Raw genomic sequence first — 20865 nt, forward strand, 5'->3', positions numbered from 1 at the left:
TCAGGCAATGATATTACACATGTCTCCTCATGTATTTGCACAATTGATTTGTGATGACCTGTGTACACATGTCATGTGTGATGGGGCACTATGTGGCACACTTCCCCTTCACACTTTGCACATGTGTGCATGTAGTACAAACGTGTCAAGCACAGCATCACTGGTATGGCACAGTCACCACCACCCGCAACTGTCCCCTGATGCCAGGGACAGGGACAATAACAACTGACATTTAACGACCAGCGTGCACCAATGTGACTATGTCATGTGTGTGTCATGTGTTCCCATGAGCTTGCTGTTGGTGTTCTGTCAACTGCATCTGCTGTTGCTGCATCCAACATGTGTCTGTGTCTAGATGGGCATGGCACACATCTACGCACACCATGTCACATGTGGATTTCCATGTAACGTGTGTCTGTATGCATCGAACTTGATATTTTGACATGAGGACATATCTGTGTCGTCTCAATGTCTATGTTTTCTGTTTTTACGTGTACCCCTTCATCGCAATGTGTGTGATCTGTACATTTGACATTCCATGTGATCTGTGCGTCTAGCTTGCCGTCAGCTGTCTGTATGAGATGACATCCTTCAAATGCTGATATGTGGATGTATGGCACTCTTGTGATGTATCTGGCTGTTCACTGACACTGGCCCACAGCTCGTTTCAGGGCATGTCATGTAGACTTGACAATCAACGGGTGTAGCTGGCTTTTCGCAGGACCATCACCTGGCTGGCATACATGTCCTGGATGTATTGCACAGACCAGACTCTGTAATTAGCAGATGTGTATTAGCAGTTGAGCATGTGCTCAGTTCATTGACATTGATGTTGTTATGTTCTCACTCTTTGTTATTCATTCCAATTTTCTGCAGGGCACCGCCTGTCCCCAGACCAATGCCAGACTTGGGTGCCATGAGGGAACGTGACTGCATACGCCATTACAGATTCACCCAACAGTTGAATGAGGACCTGACAAACAGGCTGGCACCACACCTCCAACCGCGACACAGGTATCCTACTGCGCTGACCCCCAAGATGAAGGTGATGGCAGCCCTACATTTTTTAGCCACAGGTACGTTTCAATTCATCATAGCTGATGTTGGTGGCATGTCCCAGACGATGTTCAGTCGTGTCCTGCATGATGTTTTGGCAGCCATGTTGGAGCACCTGGATGAAGTCATCCATTTTCTGACTCCTGAGGAGTTGACAGGTGTCAAGGGTAATTTCTATGCCCTGGGAGGGGTGCCCCATGTCATTGGGTCCATTGATGGGACACATGTGGCTTTGGTACCACCACAGGCACAGGAGGTCGCCTATCGCAACCGTAAACATTACCACTCTATAAATGCCCTTGTGGTGTGTCTTGCTATCATGCTGATTTCCCATGTCTGTGCACGTTTTCCAGGGTCAGCACACGATGCCTACATCATGAGGCGTAGCAGGGTGCCACAAATGATGCTGCGGCTGCACAACGAACGAGCATGTCTTGTTGGTGGGTATACTCTGTTTGTCCTGTGTTTTGCGGTATCTTTGTATCTTACGGCATCTCCTGACCCACTTACTTACATGATGTTTCCATGTAGGGGACTCTGGCTAACCCAACATGCCATGGCTGATGACGCCTCTCCGCAACCCAGGATCAGCTGCAGATCACCGTTACAACAATGCACATGGGCAGACCAGGCGAGTGATTGAGAGAACGTTTGGCCTCCTGAAGAGCCAATTCCGGTGCCTTCACAAGACAGGCGGGTCCCTCCCATATGCACCGGCGAAGGTCTGCAAAATCTTCCTCGCGTGCTGAATGCTGCACAGCATGGCAGTGTAGAAGGCAGTGCCACTCCTCCTGGAGCAGCATGAGCAGGAACATTCACCCGTGGAGGATGAAGGGCTTGGTCACGAGGCAAGTGAGGAGGAGGAGGAGGAGGGGGAGGATATCCGGAGTCAGCTCATACGCAACTTCTTCTCATAATGGTGAGTCACTGGGTCTGAGTGTGCACGCTTGGAGCCTTGTGTGGCATGTGTTGCAATGTGTGTGTCCAGCTGACTGTATGCTAAGTGACTTAGATGTGTGTTCTGATGTGTCACTCGAGTGATGATGTCATTCCACTCATTTTAGCTGTGACCCTAATTTTTCTAATCGCATGGTGACAACATTATTCCTTTAGAGTAAATGACCATGTATGCGGATAACAATCTTTTAGCTGACTTCTTGTGTGTCTGTCATACACAGGTTCTTGCGCATGTTGTCTACTCTGGTCGTGTCATCGTTGGCCTCCTCCTATCCCTCATGAGTATTGCAACGTGTGCTGAATCAGCGTTCCATGCACGGACATGGGGAAAAGTCATTTTGGGTGAGGATTGCAGCATTTTGGGGGTGTTACGTGTTTGGAATGTGTAGGGACTGCCCCTGTGCATGTTGGGTTACCATGCATACATGTCGACTCACCATGGGGCACATGACATGTAGCATGACTCCCATGAATTGATAGTCAACCTTCATGACAGTCATCTCTAATGGTTTGTAGATTCTGATGAAGGCATCGATGTGTGTATAACTTCCCTCAGAAACATACCGGATGCTACGGGTGGATATGGTGTGGGACATCCCCATAACAGGCTCAATGGGGAATTGCAGCCTCTCCGTGTGCAGAAGGGGGTGTTTGGCTCATCCCCTTAACTTGTGTGCCAGGCCATTTGGATTTACTACATCTGTGTTGTGAAGGGGGTGTCCAGTGTAGGTCCCACATGTTCAGCAAAATGATCTGTGTGTCTGTTCATATTGATGCATTTCGATTAGTGTGAGCCTGAGTAATAAAGGGGTTCCTCACCCTCCAAGGTGCCTCATCTCTGTCAATGCAGGTCTCTCGCCACTTTGCATGCGGCATCTCTGGCATAGTTGTCAAAGATTGTGCATATGAGTCTATGTGTAGTTTGGCAACATGCATGCAGTTCTTCATGGGTTAGAATCTCGATTGTGAATGAAGTCCATGGTTGTGTATGTATTTGGGCATGTTGGTCCCCACGACGGGCCGTCAACACCTGCTAAGGGTGTGTCTCCTGTGCACGGCTCGGACTTCTGTTTCCTGATCCTGTGTCAGTTATCTTTGGTGATTGTGCATCCATTTTCACTGGGTGTGCCATGGGTAACCGGACACTCCTTCCTTTACATACGCCTGTTGCAGTTGTCCTTTCTGACATCCTTTTCTTTGTGTGCTACTTTTGGCATCGTTTCCAGGACATGCCGCCTGCTGCTGCGGCCCCTGCAGCAAGGGCCCACAAAGTGGCGGGATTTGGCAACACACACGCCTCAAAGATGCTCCTCCCTGCCTCCCTCCACCCATTCATTTGGCTGTCATCATCTTGTCTGTGCCACTGTTGGGTCCACGCGGTGCCAAAGGCAGGACCGTCAGCATATGCAATGTGCACATTGCACGACCCTCATGTCCTTGCATGACCCACATCACACTACAGTCTGATGTTGTAGCCACCCTCCAAGCAATGTCTATCCGAAACTAAACCGCCTGCTCTCAGGCATACCCTAAGCGCACACACGACACCTTTGCATGCTGAGTGTGCAACTCCAACTGCCTACACAGCGCTGCCCCATCTTCCAGGACCTGTCACACCAACCAGATCATGTCCCTCCTGCTCCACACCGGCTCCGTCCACCAGCAAGGCCATGGGAGTGGGACTCAAGCCTTCAGCATGTGGTATAGTGGCGTCATCTGGCACATGGCCCAGGGATCATCTCTCAGCGTGTCAATCTTCAATGTGTCGAGGACCCCCCTCTCCACCATCACATGCGCACACAACCTCATCATCATGTCGTATGCCATTGACACCCAGGTGCTCCTCACCCTCACCAAAGACGCAGCCATTGCCAGTTCCAACATTCAAGAAAGGCATGAGGTCCGTGGATGAATGGCTGAACATCATGCACCTGAGGCTGGACTTGTACAGGACGGAGGTAAGCATCTGAGGATTGTCCCCTTACAGCTGGCTTAACTCCTTGTGTCCCACCCGCAGGGGCCCTACAAAAGCACCCAGTGGCCACGCACACAAGATGCTGTGCATCATGGATTTGTCACTCACATTTGCCATGCAAATCACCAGCATCTGTCTGTACCTCATGCTGCAACACCCTCTGCATGATGCACATGATCCTCAGATAGATCCACTCCAAGGAAAGACAGACCATCCCCCAGGTCCACGACACCAGCCGTGTCAACTACTGCCCCGCCCTCTACGGAGCAAGTACATCCAAACTCACGGGAAACTTGTCCACATCCAGGGTGCATCTGCACAACTCAGCTTCAACATCCTGACACCATCAACATCACCGTCCACCTGAGATAGCTGCAAGGGATCAATGTGTGTTGCAGGATGACCTTCACACTCCTCACACACACTCAGGAGGCAGTCAACAACCCCAGACCCCAAAATCAACCTTGTACGTCTGTCATTCAAGACCCCGTTGGCCCAACTCTATGCATCCGAACTTGGCCTGGCCAACATTCTTCACATCCACAACACTCCAGCATGAAGGAGATGGTTCTCACGCCTGGACAAACATATCTGGGACTCCTTCCCCGGGAACCTCCACATGAGCCACGACCTCTAGGCCTTCATCATCCTCTTCCTGATTGGTGTGTCCGCACAGTATTTCAAGCCCCCCCTCAGCAGCTTGAGGCCATCACGGGTGAGTATTGGGCTCCCAGGCTGTATCGGATGATACATTGTGACCCATGTGTGTCCTGTACCGGTCTCAGATCCCAGGGTATGGAAGGCTGGAGTTAGTTCAACACTCAGGCATAGTTTGACATTTACCCACACGTATGTTGTGGACTAATGCAAAATGACTGCAACATCTCATGACAAAAAAATAGTTGTATTCTCGGTGGGGTGCGGGTTTTGGTAGAAAACAAAAGGTGTTCTACCGGGAGCCTAGAATCCAAAGTTCACAGGGGGAGACGGGATCCTTGGCATTTGAAGTCATCAGAGTCCAGACCACAGTGTTGGTCATCATTGGTCAGACTGTGACCAGCAAGTCCATGTGGCAGAGAATGTCAGTGAATGATGTGCTGCTGTTGCGCATGAAGGCCAGGTGCCAGGCCAGGTGACCTGGGAAATGTGGATGGTCCGCTGCCTCTCACAGTCTTTTCCGTGGACGACCCACCTTCCTCCGGGGACCCTCAGATGCAGGCCTTGGCGATGTTTGGGACGCTCCATCGGACGAATCCTCCTCCTCCTCCTCCTCCCTCCCTGTGGCTGGTGCTGGTCTGTGCCTGGTGTCACAGGGAGGGTTGCCCATGTTGTCGGCGATCCGACGGAGTGAATGGCTTATGTTCCTTTGCACCACCAGGAGCTCAGCCAGTCTTGCCTCCATCCGTCCTTGGTGTTGTTGTTGACTGGCGTGTTGCTTGGCCTGCTGATTCTTAATGCCTATGAGGGTCGCCACTACCTGACTGATGGCCTTGGTGTCATGCCGGTATGCCTCCATGATGTTGCGTATGTGTGACATACCGGTCCCTTCAGCTGTCTGGTCAGGTTCTCGCCTCCGCCTGCCTCCACTCCCACCACTCCTGCCCACACAATCCTGGCCTGCCGTTGTGGGCACATCGGGTCTACAGGACCCCTGAGGGATGGCAGTGTCGGTGTTGGCTGCCTCCTCCTGGGTGCCCGGCGAACCTTGTCCCTCCAGGTCAGACTGGCTCAGTTGTTCAGTGTGGGCAGGGCTCCTGGGTGTCTCCTGGGATGTGGCAGGAATGGGGGTGGTGGTTGGCACAGATGTACCTGAAGCAGGTGCTGCAGGGTCTTGGACACCAGACGGGCCAGGTGGGTTGGGGTCATCCACAGAGTGTTGTGAGGTGTCGCTGCCGGTGGGATCAGGTTCCTCCCGAGCCTGGGACTGTGGTACTTCCCCCCATTGTTGGGGGAGATCCATGACGTTGCCCTGTGTGTGAGAGAGAGACAATGTTAATGCTGTTTAATGCGACATCCATGTTTCATACATATTCTATTTGCCACAGTTCCTCCAGGTAGTTGTATGTGCCTAGCATTCACATCAATGTTCACTTGTGGATGGGTATGTTGCAGGGGACTGATTGAAATGTTCTCCAGGGTGTTTGACATGTCAAATTTGGGCTTGGATGCTTCTTTGGCTGTGGCTTGATCTTGTTGTGTCACATGTCCATTGTGAGAGTGGGTAACTCCATTGGCTGCCCCGGGGGTGTGTGCTTGTGTAAGGGATGAGTGATCATCCCTCAGCCCGACGCTGTTCAACATCCACATGGCCCCCCTCACGCAAGTGGCCCGCCACCACAACCTCAAAAACATCTCCTATGCCGACGACACCCAGCTCATCCTCTCCCTCACCAGGGACCCTCACACCGCCAAAACAAACATCCACAAGGGCTGAGGGCCATCGCCGACTGGATGCGGAGCGGCCATCTGAAATAGAACTCGGACAAGACGGAGGTCCTCATCCTGGGACCCACACCCTCAGCCTGGGACGACTCCTGGTGGCCGATCGCTCTGGAGACAGCACCGACACCCACCCACCACGCACGCAACCTAGGATTGATCCTCGCATCCTCCCTCTCCAGGTCCAAGCAGGTCAACGTCGTCTCCTCCTCCTGCTACGACACCCTACGCACGCTCCGCCGGATCTACTGGTGGATCCCACCAAAACAAGTAGAACAGTGACACAGGCCCTCGTCAGCAGCTGACTGGACTACGGCAATGCACTCTACGCAGGACTCCCATCCAAACACCAACGGCAGCTACAACGCTTCCAAAACGCCTCCGCACGACTGATCGTCAATGCCCCCCGCCACAACCACATCACTCCCCTCTTGAGTGACCTGCACGGGCTCCACATCGACAAGAGGATCACCTTCAAGCTCCTCACCTACGCACACAAGGCACTCCACAACGCCTGACAAGCCTACCTGAACATCAGACTCAGCTTCTACACCCCCAACCGCCAGCTCCGCTCCGGCAGCCTCGCCCTCGCAGCTATCCCCTGCATTCAACGTACGACTGCCTGCGGGAGATCCTTCTTCTACCTCGCCGCCAAGACCTGGAAAACCCTCCCAACCCACCTACGACTAACCAAAGACCTACTCGCCTTCAGAAGACTCCTCAAGACCTGGCTCTTCGAGCAGTAGTGGAACCCCCCCTCAGTGCCCCCCCCTCAGCGCCTTGAGACCCTCACAGGTAAGTAGCGCGCCTTACAAGTACCCTGATCGATTGTTGTTTGACTGACGGTGCCTGCTGGTGGGTGTAGTGTGATTTGGCAGTGGGTCTCCCAGGTGATGTATCTGTCCCCCCATGGAGCATGCTGCCATGTCAGTGAGTGTGAGTTCCTGTCCTAGATATCTGAGCTTGTTGTGTTTGTGGAGGGCCTTGTGCTACCTACAGCAGGGCCAAGTGTCAGCTACCTTGTCAGTACTTTGCCAGTCCGTGTGCATTGCGAATGGTGCATGGGTATGTACCTGGGCCATATGGGCTGAGGGCAATGGTGTCTGTTTTTGAGTTGTTCAATGCGTTTAGTGATCCCCACCCTCCCAGCATCCCGGACATCCAGTGTTGGGTTTGTGGTTTGTGTAGGCTGAGACATGGCATGGCCTTGCTTTGTGAATGGGGCATACACATGTTAGTGGCATGAGCGTTGTTTTTGAGTGTGGTTGTGTCCGGTGAGGGCTTGGGGGTAGGTGAGTGCATTTGTTGTAGTTGGGGTGTGAATGCCATTACCCCATGTTACGTAAGTTGTTTGTGTACTCACCAGGCTCAGGAACTCCTTCGACTCCATGTACACCCACCGGCGGAAGCAGGGCCATCACCTTCTAAGCCCAGGGATGGTAATGTACCGGTCTGCGGGGCAGCCCACCTCCAGTGATGTTACTCTGGGCATAGTCTCGTTCATTTTGCGCTTGACTGCCCTCCGCAGATCGTACCACCTGGCTTGGCATTCATTCCTGGTCCTTCTGATGGGCGCAACAGCATTCACCCGATCGACGATCCTCTGCTACAGGCATGATTTTTCGGCTATGCTGGTCTGTCTGACCAATGTTCCAAAGAGCTATGGCTCAACTCTGATGACTTAGTTGACAAGGATGTCCAGCACCTCCCTTGTGAACTTTGGATTCTTGTCTGTGGGCATGGTGTGGGGTGTGGGTGTGGATGGTTGTGGGTGTGTGGGTGTGAATGTGTAGGTGTGTGTGTGAATGTGTAGAGGGGTATGTGTGAAGGAGGTTGTGTGAAGGTGTGTAAGTTAAGGTGTATGGGTGCAGTTGTTTGTGTGTGGTGTCTGTCAGCAGTGGGTCTGTTGCAAAGGCTCATGGTTTGTGAGTGTGGGCCCTTTTTATTGGTCCATTTGTGGGTGTGGCTGGGTTTGAAATTTTGGTGGGTGTGTTATAAGAGGTGGTTGGGAGTTTGGGCTTCTGTTTGCCTGTTTGGATGTGCCAGGTCAGTCTTTTAGATGTTTTTTGTACTGTAGACGTGTTTTGTGGTGTTGTGCGAGGCAAATTGACCCTCCTTGTGCTGTTTTACAGTGCCCTGGTTCTCTATGAGTCGTTTTAGCGTATGTAAGGTGCGTACATACGCGATGTTGTTGTATAGTGCTCACATATGCAATGTTGTTGTACGGTTCGTACATATGCGATGATGGGGTACGGTGGTGGGGTATGGTGCGTCCAAGTACGGGGCTGGGGTATGGTGCTGGGGTACGGTGCGTCCAAGTAGGGGCATGTTATACGGCGCTGGGGTACGGTGCGTCCAAGTATGGGCCTGGGGTAAGGTGGTGGGGTACGGTGCGTACAAGTACGGTGTTGGAGTACGGTGTTGGGGTATGGGGCTGGGGTAGGGCGCTGGGGTAGGGTGCTGGGGTACAGTGCGTCCAAGTCCGGGCCTGGGGTATGGCACTGCGGTATGGTGCGTCCAAGTAGGGGCATGGGGTACGGCGCTGGGGTACGGTGCGTCCAAGTACGGGGCTGGGGTACGGTGGTGGGGTACGATGTGTACCAGTACGGGGCTGGGGTACGGTGTTGGGGTACGGTGCGTACATGTACGGGGCTGGGGTATGGTGCTGGGGTACGGTGCGTCCAAGTAGGGGCATGTTGTACGGCGCTGGGGTACGGTGCGTCCAAGTACGGGCCTGGGGTACGGTGGTGGGGTACGGTGCATACAAGTACGGTGATGGGGTACGGTGTTGGGGTACGGGGCTGAGGTAGGGCACTGGTGTAGGGCGCTGGGGTACGGTGCGCCCAAGTCTGGGCCTGGGGTACTGTGGTGGGGTACGGTGCGTACAAGTAAGGGGCTGGGGTACGGTGGTGGGGAACGGTGCGTACATGTACGGGGCTGGGGTACGGTAGTGGGGTACGGTGCGTACATGTACGGGGCTAGTGTAGAGTGCGGACATGGGGGGTAAGGTGCTGACATATGGGGGGGGTGGGGGGGGCTGCACGACTCGTATCCCGGGCACAAGTTTACCCGGATACGAGTGGATACAGCGTTCGCTCCGTACGGGGCCTTTTCCATGCGCTTGTGTTTTCGGACGGGCGGTACGGATCGTACTTGCGCGCTCGGACTTCAGTTTTATGATTTGTATGTAAAACTGTCCGGGGACATCTCGTAGACTTTTCCTGCAGTGATTCGTATGTATTTTTCACGTACGAATCATACTTTGCCATTTGTACGGGACTTGTACGATTCGTACGTAAAAAAAATACGGATACGAGTCGTACGGTAATTTTTTTTAACGGATCGGAATCGGCACCCAAAAGTCAAATGAAATTATACTTTGCAATGCAAAATAGAATAAAACTAACCACATTTTCTCCACAGGATAAACATTTTTAAGCAAAAATTCTTTCTTTAAAAAGCGTTCTCTCTCTTCTCTTTCAGACATTTGAACAATGGCAACAAGCAGAGTGGCAAAATATCTGACATTAGCAAGAGGGAATAGACTACTAAAACACGCTGGATACCTTTATTGTAAGGATAGACTTACTGAACCCAATCTATTTAAAAACACTTCTAACTAACTAACGAAGATACGCCCAACCGCAAACGTCATTCACATCTGTAAAAACTAAAAAAGGACAATTTCTCCATTTGTACTCTATGCCAAACTGTAGGAAAGTGTAAAATTAATGTAATTTTAACTGTTTTCTATTTTTAGTGTATTTGTTTTTTTGCAATAAAAATGAAAATCTATTTTCTGGTATTCCTATTATTTTTTAAAAATTGACATGGAGTGATTTTTGTTGCTACAAATAAAATCTATTTTGACAAAACATTGGGGTTGATTACGATGGCAGACGGACTGCCACCGCCAGCCATGCAGTGGTGGTCCATCTGTACGCTGACCTCGAATTGCCACCGCCAAACTAGGATGGCGGGGGAATCATTATCTCACCCCAACCGTGGTGGTCGCAAAAACCGTCCGCCATGGAACCGCCACAGGCAATCCTTAGGATTGCCTGGCAGAGCAGTCTTCACCAATAAAATGATGGCGGTGCCTAGCAGGCTCCGTCCGCCAAATTACGATGATGGCTGGAGACAGTCTTTTGATGGCAGTGGAACCGCCATGGAAAGGCTGGGGGGGATTGGGTTTGGGGGCTGTTGCAGACCCCCCTTTTGTTGGGGGAGGTGAGGGATCATTTAGGGGATACCCATGGTATCCCCCTACATTTCACAGCACTACATGGCAGCACCATGTGGTGCCTGCCACATAGTGCTGTGAAATGCACAACATGGCAATTTATAATTGCAGTGGCTGCTGTCGTCAGCAGCAACCACCGCAATGTTAAGATGCAGGATTCGACCACCACCGTGTCGGTCGCATCCTGATCCGGTGTGCCGAACCGCCGCATACATGGCGGACGGTCCTGGTCTACACCAGGATGGCGGACGGACAATTACATAATACACATTTTACACTACTTTTTTAATTTAACATTCTATTTTTATTAAATTAATATTTCAATCCCTCTGTTTTTATTAATATATTATTGTTCTTCAATACCTTGCTATGTAGCAAACCTACCTTTTTTAATAACTTTTATATTATTTAAAAAATGATTAGTTTAATTAAATTAAAATGTACAACCATATCACCTATTTTTAATGCTAATCTTTGTACAGTTATTGCTATACAAGTATTGTAAAATGATTGCTATATTTCTCAAAACATTTTTTTATTTTTTTTTACCAATAAGACTTTTTTTCATAAATAAACTATTACTCAAACATTAAAAGAATATTAGACTGCCTCATATCTTGTAAATAATTTTTTAAATCTCATAAAGTTGTTTTCTTTTGTATTCCAATTTATTTATACTTTTATAGAAAAATTAATTTTTTTTACAATTACAAATATATACTTTTAGATTAATAAAAAAAAAATTGAATTGGATATTTAAATCATTAATATGTATTCAAAATAAATTTATATTACAATAAATATAATTTTAAATAATACTGAATAACTAATTTAGTACATATTTTTTAACATAATACAGAAATCAATTTAAAAATTAAGCATCTCATTTGTATTATTATTGTTTTATTTTGTTAGTCATTCACAACAAAAAGAATAAATATAAAAATATTAATCTTAACTTAAAATTATTACTAATAATAAAAATAATACTCCAGTACTAATAAAGTACTTCAGTTTTTTAAAATACATATATTTAGACATTCTTCCACTTTAAGAATAAATATAAAATTATAAATAAAGTAAACTTAAATTTACTTTATACGTAGTAAAGGCATGTGTTGTAATAGTCAATGCATTGTAATAGCATGGGTTTTCAAATCATGTGTTGTAATGTATGATGCCTTGTTATGGCAAGCAGAGTAAAAGCATGCATTGTAAACCATTTGTAGTAATTGATGTTTACCTTCCAGCACACATAGAATGAGGAAAATGTCTCTTTTGATTGTTTTTGTGGTGCAAGGGTGCCTGCATTGGCACTAGGCTGCAGCATGTGCGCTGGCACTGGCAGAAAGGACAGGAATGTGCCATATCTTGTAGAAATGGTGCGTTGCCGCCCTTTTCTTTTGACGTAGGGCAACACAGCTGTAAGACTTGCAGCACTACCCTATGCCAAAATATTGTAAACATGCCAGTGGAGTGCAATTTGGAGCTTTAGCTGGAAAATCAGAGCTGGGTAGAGAAGATGCTGAGCCCACAATGACATTCAGCTGATATGGAGTCTCTCTGAAACAGATTGATGACAGAACTGCCTAAAGGAAGTCAAGCAAGCAGGAAGCTTCCTAGACTCTGAGACGCCAGCCAGGAGTAGGCTAAAAGTGGCCACAAAGTAACATTTCAAAGAGAAGGGGAAGAGAAAAGAAACGCTATATCCAGGTCCAGGTGAGATTTGGGTGGCGAGCACTATAGATACAAAACGCGCTGGTTTATTCAGGCAATGGATAGGCAGGCTTCTGGATGATTTAAACAAGGACACATGCAAGTAACATTATATAATTTGAGCAATAAGTATCTGAAAATCGTTTGAGGAAAAGAACACGAGCTATTCTGAGGTAAACAGCAGCAAAGAAGCAGTGGCAACCATTTTCTATTGAGAGCGCTACTCCACCAAGGTGACTGTGTTTAGCAGACTATCACAAGTGGATTAATGATCAATATAATTACAACCCATAATGATATATAAAGTGTCTAAGCCTGTTCAACAGAAAGAAGTAGCTTTCTCTCTAAAAGGGAAAGGAAAAGCCTCAGTGAGTGCTCGCACCAAAGGAATAACAGGTTATGCTATACATTGCTCAGTAGAGGGCATTTGAGCTGCAGGGAACTGCAAACAGACTCCTCCTCTTGGTAAGGGCTTTTTTCTTCAGTTTAGTCCAGGGCCACTGGAATTATGTGACAGGGGAGAACCAAATTATTGTGCAAGGTTTGCTAAATTATGCAGCAAGAGAAAGCAAATTATGCAGCATAATGCAACACACATTTTGATACTATTGCTTCAATATTATGTAGTTTTTACACATGTTAAAACTGTCTAGGGAATTCTTCTGCATCGTTAGCACCTGTTCTATAAACAAATACTGGAAAAAGCAAACAAAATATGAACTGGTAACCTTTCCAAAGTGTCTTCCACTGTGCACGAAACTTCATCACCACGTTTTTAGTAACTTTTGATCCATTTGAGCGAGAAACTATTTTGTTGTTTAGTTCTGCAGATTATGTAGCAGATTATGGATTATGTGGCAAATGCAGCAAATCAATAGTTATGAGAAAGAGGCAGCGGCTGTGGGATCGCATAATTCCAATGATTCTGTTTTTTTCTACCTGGTCTGGCAGCTGAGTTGGAAGTGAAGGAAAGGAAATAAATCAGGCACTCTTAGGGCAAATATAGAAAGCAGGGAGTAGTAAACTGCTGCATGAATGTGTACATCCTTGTTGAATCCTCTGAATCAACAGCTTCCAATGACAGGGAAGCACAACTTGTGGGGATTATAGCAAATACAAAATACAATTAAGGCCCATTAAGAGCTTTAGTGATTGTAATTCAAGGTGCAACAGAGAAGGCAAGACCACCCCATACCCAGGGCAGGCACACATTCAAGGGGGACAACAGTTACAGCCATCCTTCTCTGAGGAGCCTGTCAGTGGATGGGCATCATCCAAATAGATCTGTAAACCATCTTGCACCCAATCTAATGGGAGTAGGGAAGGAAATGGTTCTGCATCCTGTTGGATGACCAGAGGATGGAGGGATAGGTGGGGGAGCAAGATTTTATTGAAAAAAAAGCATTCTCAGTAAGTGCACTAATAAGGACCCGATTACAATGCGGTTAGGAAAGCATAACCACCTAGGACCCGATTATGATACTAATGGCATTTGCTCCTTCTGAATCAGATCGGGATTATGATGGGGTTAGGAACATAGGCTCCCATAGAAGTCAATGGGAGTCCAACCAAAACGTATCTGAAAGCATCCGGATGAATCATACTAAGTTTCTCAGGCTGTCCGCGTGCGAGTCGATCAGAAAACATTTCCAAACCAATTTGATTGGGAATATTTCCTAACCGCATTGTAATCAGCCCTTAAGTGTTTTGGATCCAATCAGCTTAAGTAAAGACTTTGAACAAGAGCCTTAAGTAATACCATGCCTGACAGTAAAACAGGAGTGGGCAGTGAGGAGATGACAGTAGTGAATATTTCATCAGGTTTACCAAGTTTGTGCAGTTCTCCCGAACGCTCTACAATTTCTGAATCTCACCCTATTTTTCACAACTGGAGGCACGGTCTTCCACCGGAGCTGGGAGTGAGGACTAAGGAGATTCACATGCAAAGTAAGGCTAAAGACCAAGGAAAGTAAGCCAGAAATAAAGCAGAATTAAGCAGCTCAGCAAAAGATTTCTGCAATTGTTAGAAACCGAGCAGAAGAAGATTGGAGAAGCCAAACCAACAGAAACATCAGAGCACCATTTTATGGAAGGTCACCTAAGGCGTGAATTTCATTCAAAGAGTTTGCAATCTTATTCTATTTCAATAGGAGAACCTGTAAAACCAATGGGTTTAGAGGATAAAGCACAAGGGTCTCAAGGTGAGATCCTACAGGGAAATAGTCAAGTGATCAAAGGTCAAAATTAGGGTAGTTTCTGTCACAGAGAAGAGCCTAATGCAAAGATGTTAGAATTAGGAACTGGTACAAGAAAATGTAAAAAAACATTTTCAGCTAGATGGACAAAATTATTATTATTATTAGGGAAGTTTATAAAGCGCTTGGTTACGCAAGAAGCGTGTCCCCGCGCTACATTTGCAAATTCAGAGCAGAAGTAAGGAGGGGATCAGTTACCTTGAGAAAAGGTGAGTTTTTAGGTTTTTCCGGAAACTGGATTCCGAAGGGTCTAGGCGGAGATTAAGAGGCAGGGCATTCTAGCATTTCGCTGCCAAATGGCGAAAAGAGCGTCCACCCATGCGGGCCTTTCTGATCCTAGGGACCACCAGTAGACCCCTGTGAGAAGAACGCAAAGCACGTGAGGGTACATACTTGATGGCTAGGTTCTGGAGTGGTGCCGCGCTTTCCGCGCAAGAATGCGATGACATGTACAGAGGGCCTTGAATTCCACTCTGCTTCTTACTGGCAGCCAGTGAAGGCTATGAAGAGCAGCTTTGGAGTCTGATCTTTTGGGGAGTTTTAAGATGAGGCGAGCTGCCGCATTCAGCAATACCTGGAGGCGTTTGACTGCCTTACAGGTGGCACCTAGATACAGTAGGTTGCCATAGTCCAGGCGTGATGTCACAAGGGCATGTACCAGTGTTCTCCGGGCGGACATAGGGAGGAGGACAAGGACCTTGCATAAGATTTTTAAGACGCTGAAACAAACACCCGCCACACGGTTTATTTGGGGTCCAAAAGACAGATCAGCATCAAACCATATGCCAAGGTTCTTGACCTCCTGACGAGGCAAAGGAGCCTCCCCCAGACAAGGGGGCCACCACGCCGACGACCATGCGGAAGGGCTCCCCCCCACCACGAGCACCTCTGTCTTGCTTCCATTTAGTTTAAGGCAGTTGGTGGACATCCATGTAGCAAGATCTTGCATGCAGGCCTTGAAACTGTTCGAAGCAAGTCCGGGTTCTCGCGATAGGGAGATGACCAACTGCGTGTCGTCTGCGTATGACACGATTTCCAGACCATGGCTCGCGGCAATCGAAGCCACTGGGGAGATGTAGAGATTGAACAAGGTTGGGCTCAGGGACGATCCTTGGGGAACGCCCTGTCCCAAACCCATGTCTCTCGAGTAGTGGTCGCCCAGGCGGACTTGGAAGCTTCTCCCAGTCAGGAAGGATTGGATCCATAGGAGTGCAGCTTCAGATATCCCTCCATTATTCAAACACTGTAGCAAGTTGGCATGAGCTACAGTGTCGAATGCTGCACTCAGGTCCAATAGGATGAGGGCCATGGTGTGACCCTCATCCGCCCCCTGACGAAGAGCCTCCACTGCTGTTAAGAGTGCGGACTCTGTGGAATGACGGGGACGGAAGCCGAATTGAGTGTCATGTAGTAATGCCGCTTTTTCGACGAAGTCCATCAGTTGAGAGTTGACCAATTTTTCGGCTACTTTGGCCAAGTAGGGAAGAAGTGAAATAGGACGTAGGTTCTCTAACTTCTCGAAACTGATGGTCGGTTTCTTCCTTAGGGGTAGGACCACCGCCTTTTTCCAGTCTTTTGGTACAATTGAACTGCTAAAAGATGTGTTAAGTAGGTGTCTGATATAGGGTTCTAATACCACTAGACTGTCTGTCAGACGTTTAGGTGTGGTAGGGTCTCGAGGAGAACCCGACTTCACGGATTTACACATTTTTACGAGGTCTTTAGGTGGTGGGATAACAAAGTGGGTCAGTCTGAGTCTGTCACCCCATTCCCTGGGGCTTTCGATGAATTCTGCACCCGTTATGGGCTGTGTTGGAAACGCTGCGTATATTTTTGCTATTTTCTCGGAAAAAAAGTTAGCAATTTTATTACACGCGTCAGGGGAACAATCATCTGGGACACTGGATGATTTCCCACTCGAGAGAGTTTTGTAGAGCGAAAACAGCTCTTTTGTAGAATTGCTGGCTTCACTAACTCTAAGCGTGTAGTATGCTGTTTTGCACTTTCTAATTAGACCATGGTAGAGTCGCCTCTCAGTCAAGTAGGTGGCTCTAGATTCTTTAGAGAACGTCTTGCGCCATTCTCTTTCGAGTTTCTTTAGTGCGGTTTTCAAGACTCTAAGTTCATCGTTGAACCATGGAGCTGTTTTTTGAACATGGCCCCCAGATTTGGTTTTTTGAAGAGGAGCCGTGCAGTCAAGTGCCTCAGTAATACGTTTGCACAGATTAGTGTTGGCTGTGTCGGCGTCAACCCCCCCCGGGCTCCCCCCTTTAATCAGTGCCTCGCAGAATTTATGCTGGGAAAAGGTAGCCCAGTTTCGTCTGAGATGATACAGCAAAGCCGGCTGCGGAGGTCTATTTCCAGGGATGCGAATGGTGAAGGGAACTAAGTAATGATCTGACCAGGGGATAGGAATAGGGGATTTGGTTTCTACTTCCCCCCAATTAGCAAATATGGGGTCCAGAAGGTGACCCAACTGATGTGTAGGACCGCTCACAATTTGAGTCAACTGGAGGGCATCTAATGCCTGACTGAAGTTCGTGCTTGTACTGTTTGATGGATTATTGAGATGTGGGTTAAGGTCTCCAAGTACCAAAAATTTATTGTTACATAAAGCGGTCTCCATGATACCTTCAACTAGACTTTCCTCAAACTTGGCAATAGGACCAGGGGGTCTGTAGATTAGCATGCCCTTTAGCATGTAGCTGTTGTTCACTTTAATAGTGAAGCTCCCAGCCTCGCTGTCCAGGATAGGGGCGCTTTCAAATTGGCATTGCAAACTTTCACGGACTACAATTGCGATGCCCCCTCCCCTGCCAGTGGGTCTGTCTTGTCTATGTATTGTGTATCCTACTGGAAGTGCCTCAAGGGCATCGACTGTAGAATCGCTATCTAGCCATGTTTCTGTAAGAAACATAAGGTCCCATTTAGTCTCAGAGAGAAGATCATATAGGTCCAACTTATGTTTCCTTAATGATCGCACGTTAAGTAGTCCACAGTGTATAGTGTGGTCCATGGTGGTCGTGTTCCTGTCAAGGTCATAGGAGAATTGGCAGTGTTCACAGCCTGTAATGTTTTCTACGTGTAGCTTGTGCATGCATGACACGTTGACGTTGCGGCGTAAGGCATATAATGCCTCCTTACTCCACCGTATGTGGTCATTCCGAGGGGCATGGGGTATGGCCCTGGACCGCCTACGATCGCGGACGGGCGCAGACGGGCTTGACTTAGGCGCGACTTCGGCGCGATGACGGCGCGCCCGCTGCGCTCGCCCGCTGCGCGTCCGGAAAGGGCACATTGATATGGGGGCCGAGAGGCGTGGCCTCACGAGTAGGCGTGTCTGTAGGATCGGGCGCGCGAAGGCGTCAGCGCGTTTCCCTCCCTGCAGCAGCGCTAGGAACAGCTGAGCTAAGCTTCCCGACTTCCCAGCAACTACCAGGTCAGTGGGTGCTCAGAGGGTGCAAGTGCTCGTTAAAAACACAACAAATGACAAATTTTTAAAACAAAGAGAGAACAGACCTCCCGGCTTCCGCCTCAGGAGTGTTACAAAAGTTATGGCGCGCTTGTCAGTCAGCGCGACTAAATGGCCGGGGAGAAGAGGGCGTGGCCTCAAAGTAGGCGTGGCCTCACGAGTAGGCGTGTCTGTAGGATCGGGCGCGCGAAGGCGTCAGCGCGTTTCCCTCCCTGCAGCAGCGCTAGGAACAGCTGAGCTAAGCTTCCCGACTTCCCAGCAACTACCAGGTCAGTGGGTGCTCAGAGGGTGCAAGTGCTCGTTAAAAACACAACAAATGGCAAATTTTTAAAACAAAGAGAGAACAGACCTCCCGGCTTCCGCCTCAGGAGTGTTACAAAAGTTATGGTGCGCTTGTCAGTCAGCGCGACTATATGGCCGGGGAGAAGGTGGCGTGGCCTCAAAGTAGGCGTGGCCTCACGAGTAGGCGTGTCTGTAGGATCGGGCACGCGAAGGCGTCAGCGCGTTTCCCTCCCTGCAGCAGCGCTAGGAACAGCTGAGCTAAGCTTCCCGACTTCCCAGCAACTACCAGGTCAGTGGGTGCTCAGAGGGTGCAAGTGCTCGTTAAAAACACAACAAATGACACATTTTTAAAACAAAGAGAGAACAGACCTCCCGGCTTCCGCCTCAGGAGTGTTACAAAAGTTATGGCGCGCTTGTCAGTCAGCGCGACTATATGGCCGGGGAGAAGAGGGCGTGGCCTCAAAGTAGGCGTGGCCTCACGAGTAGGCGTGTCTGTAGGATCGGGCGCGTGAAGGCGTCAGCGCGTTTCCCTCCCTGCAGCAGCGCTAGGAACAGCTGAGCTAAGCTTCCCGACTTCCCAGCAACTACCAGGTCAATGGGTGCTCAGAGGGTGCAAGTGTTCGTTAAAAACACAACAAATGACAAATTTTTAAAACAAAGAGAGCGACATAAATCAAGTATAGGCAAGACACTCTTTTTAAGATATTAAATCTGATCCTAAAAAAGTAAAGGACAATAAATTAGCACAAACTGAGACCACATCTTTAATAAGTGCTAAGAATATTCAGATCAATAATACATTTGTGCAAATTGAAAATCGCATTACCTCAGTAGAACTATGAGTTTCTGATTCAGAAGATCTTCTACAAGGTAAAAGGCAATTATATTATAGGTAGGTGAAAATATGAGTTAAAACATACCATTTAAACAAACAAAACCACTGAAATTCACCAGGTATAATTATATCAAGTAACTATAACTCATGACCTAAAGTAAATATCAGTCACACCCTCACTATGCACTGCTAATTACCTCCCATATTATACCACTCATGAAATGTTCTAGTACATCATTGATAACATCACTTCAACATCTGAAATGACATCATTGATAGCAACACTGTACATGGCAGGAGTGTGAGGTATAGTTACTTAGATTTTAAAATATATAACAAGTTGTCTCTAATTTCCTTAAAGTAGGCAACTTGTGACACACCCAGGCACCAAGTATAATGAAATAATGTGAGAAATGACAGCTGAGTTCTGGCATAAAAATGCCTGCTGCCAGAGCCAGCAACTGAGGAGAAAGGCAGGTCAGGTAATGAAGCAGAATGAAAGTAACAAAACAAAACATTACTTTTCTCTCTTCTGCTCCTTTTCTAGCTGTATAATGACAAACAGAAAAGAGATACATGTGGCAGCATGTTTACTTTTAGCACTTCTTAGGTAAATATAGAAAAGTTAGAATATTTACATAGTTCTAAACATTCGAAGCCACTGTGCTCTTTAAAAAACTGATTTGCATTAAGCTTATTCTAATATCTTTTTGCAACCAATATCTACCCATTTTGTTTGATTTGTTAACTATGCACTAGACATTCCATTGTAGTCTTCATGTTTGCATACATGCTTTCTCTTTCATATGAAAGTTATTCACCAGGGATTTAAGTGGTTTGTGGGAAAGGTGATGATGTGACCATGTATTGTCCTTATATTCTATGTCACGGTGTACTTTGTACTATTTGTATAGAAAGCTTCAAGATGTACATGGGAAGCAAAGCTTCTTATTTTTTTAATTAAATTTAGATGCCCTATATGCATGCATCCGATGCAAATATAGTCGGAAGGCACAAGGTGTTTTCTGCCAGTAGACCAGTGAGATTTTATGACCATGCCAACATGCTATTAAATATAATGGATTTTGCGCTGAATAGCAACATTTTTCTATTTGAGTACATACACTACAAGCAAACGTTGGGCCTGGCAATGGGCACCTGCTTTGCCCTAAACAGTGCTAATTTAATTCAGGGGCTAGGGAATGGAACAGGTGGCCTAGTCAGCAGAGAATGAGGAATATATGGCATCTGTCCTATTACAGACGCTGTACACAGGTGATCTATTCCTGATCTGAAATGGGTAGAGGAGTCCAGTAGAGCAGTTCATCGGGAAACCACTTGAGAATGTTCATAATTAGCTATCACTACGTGCTTTCATGAATGGGACATCAGTTTTCTTGACATTCATATTCAGGAACAGTGGATACCTTACAAACCTTTCTATACTAGAAGGTCACAGCTGGTAGCTGCACACAAAGAGATCACATCCACCAGAACTGAAAAATAGTAAACCTTTTGGTGAATTGATTAGAGCCAATAGAAATTGAAAAACGAAAGAATCATACAAGGTTGAGGAGGCTGAAATGAGTCACTGGTTATATCACATGCAACCCTTGAAGTTGAAGAAAGAAGCCA

The sequence above is a fragment of the Triturus cristatus genome, chromosome 2_2, assembly GCF_964204655.1.
Source record: "Triturus cristatus chromosome 2_2, aTriCri1.1, whole genome shotgun sequence".
NCBI classification, from domain to species: Eukaryota; Metazoa; Chordata; class Amphibia; order Caudata; family Salamandridae; genus Triturus; species Triturus cristatus.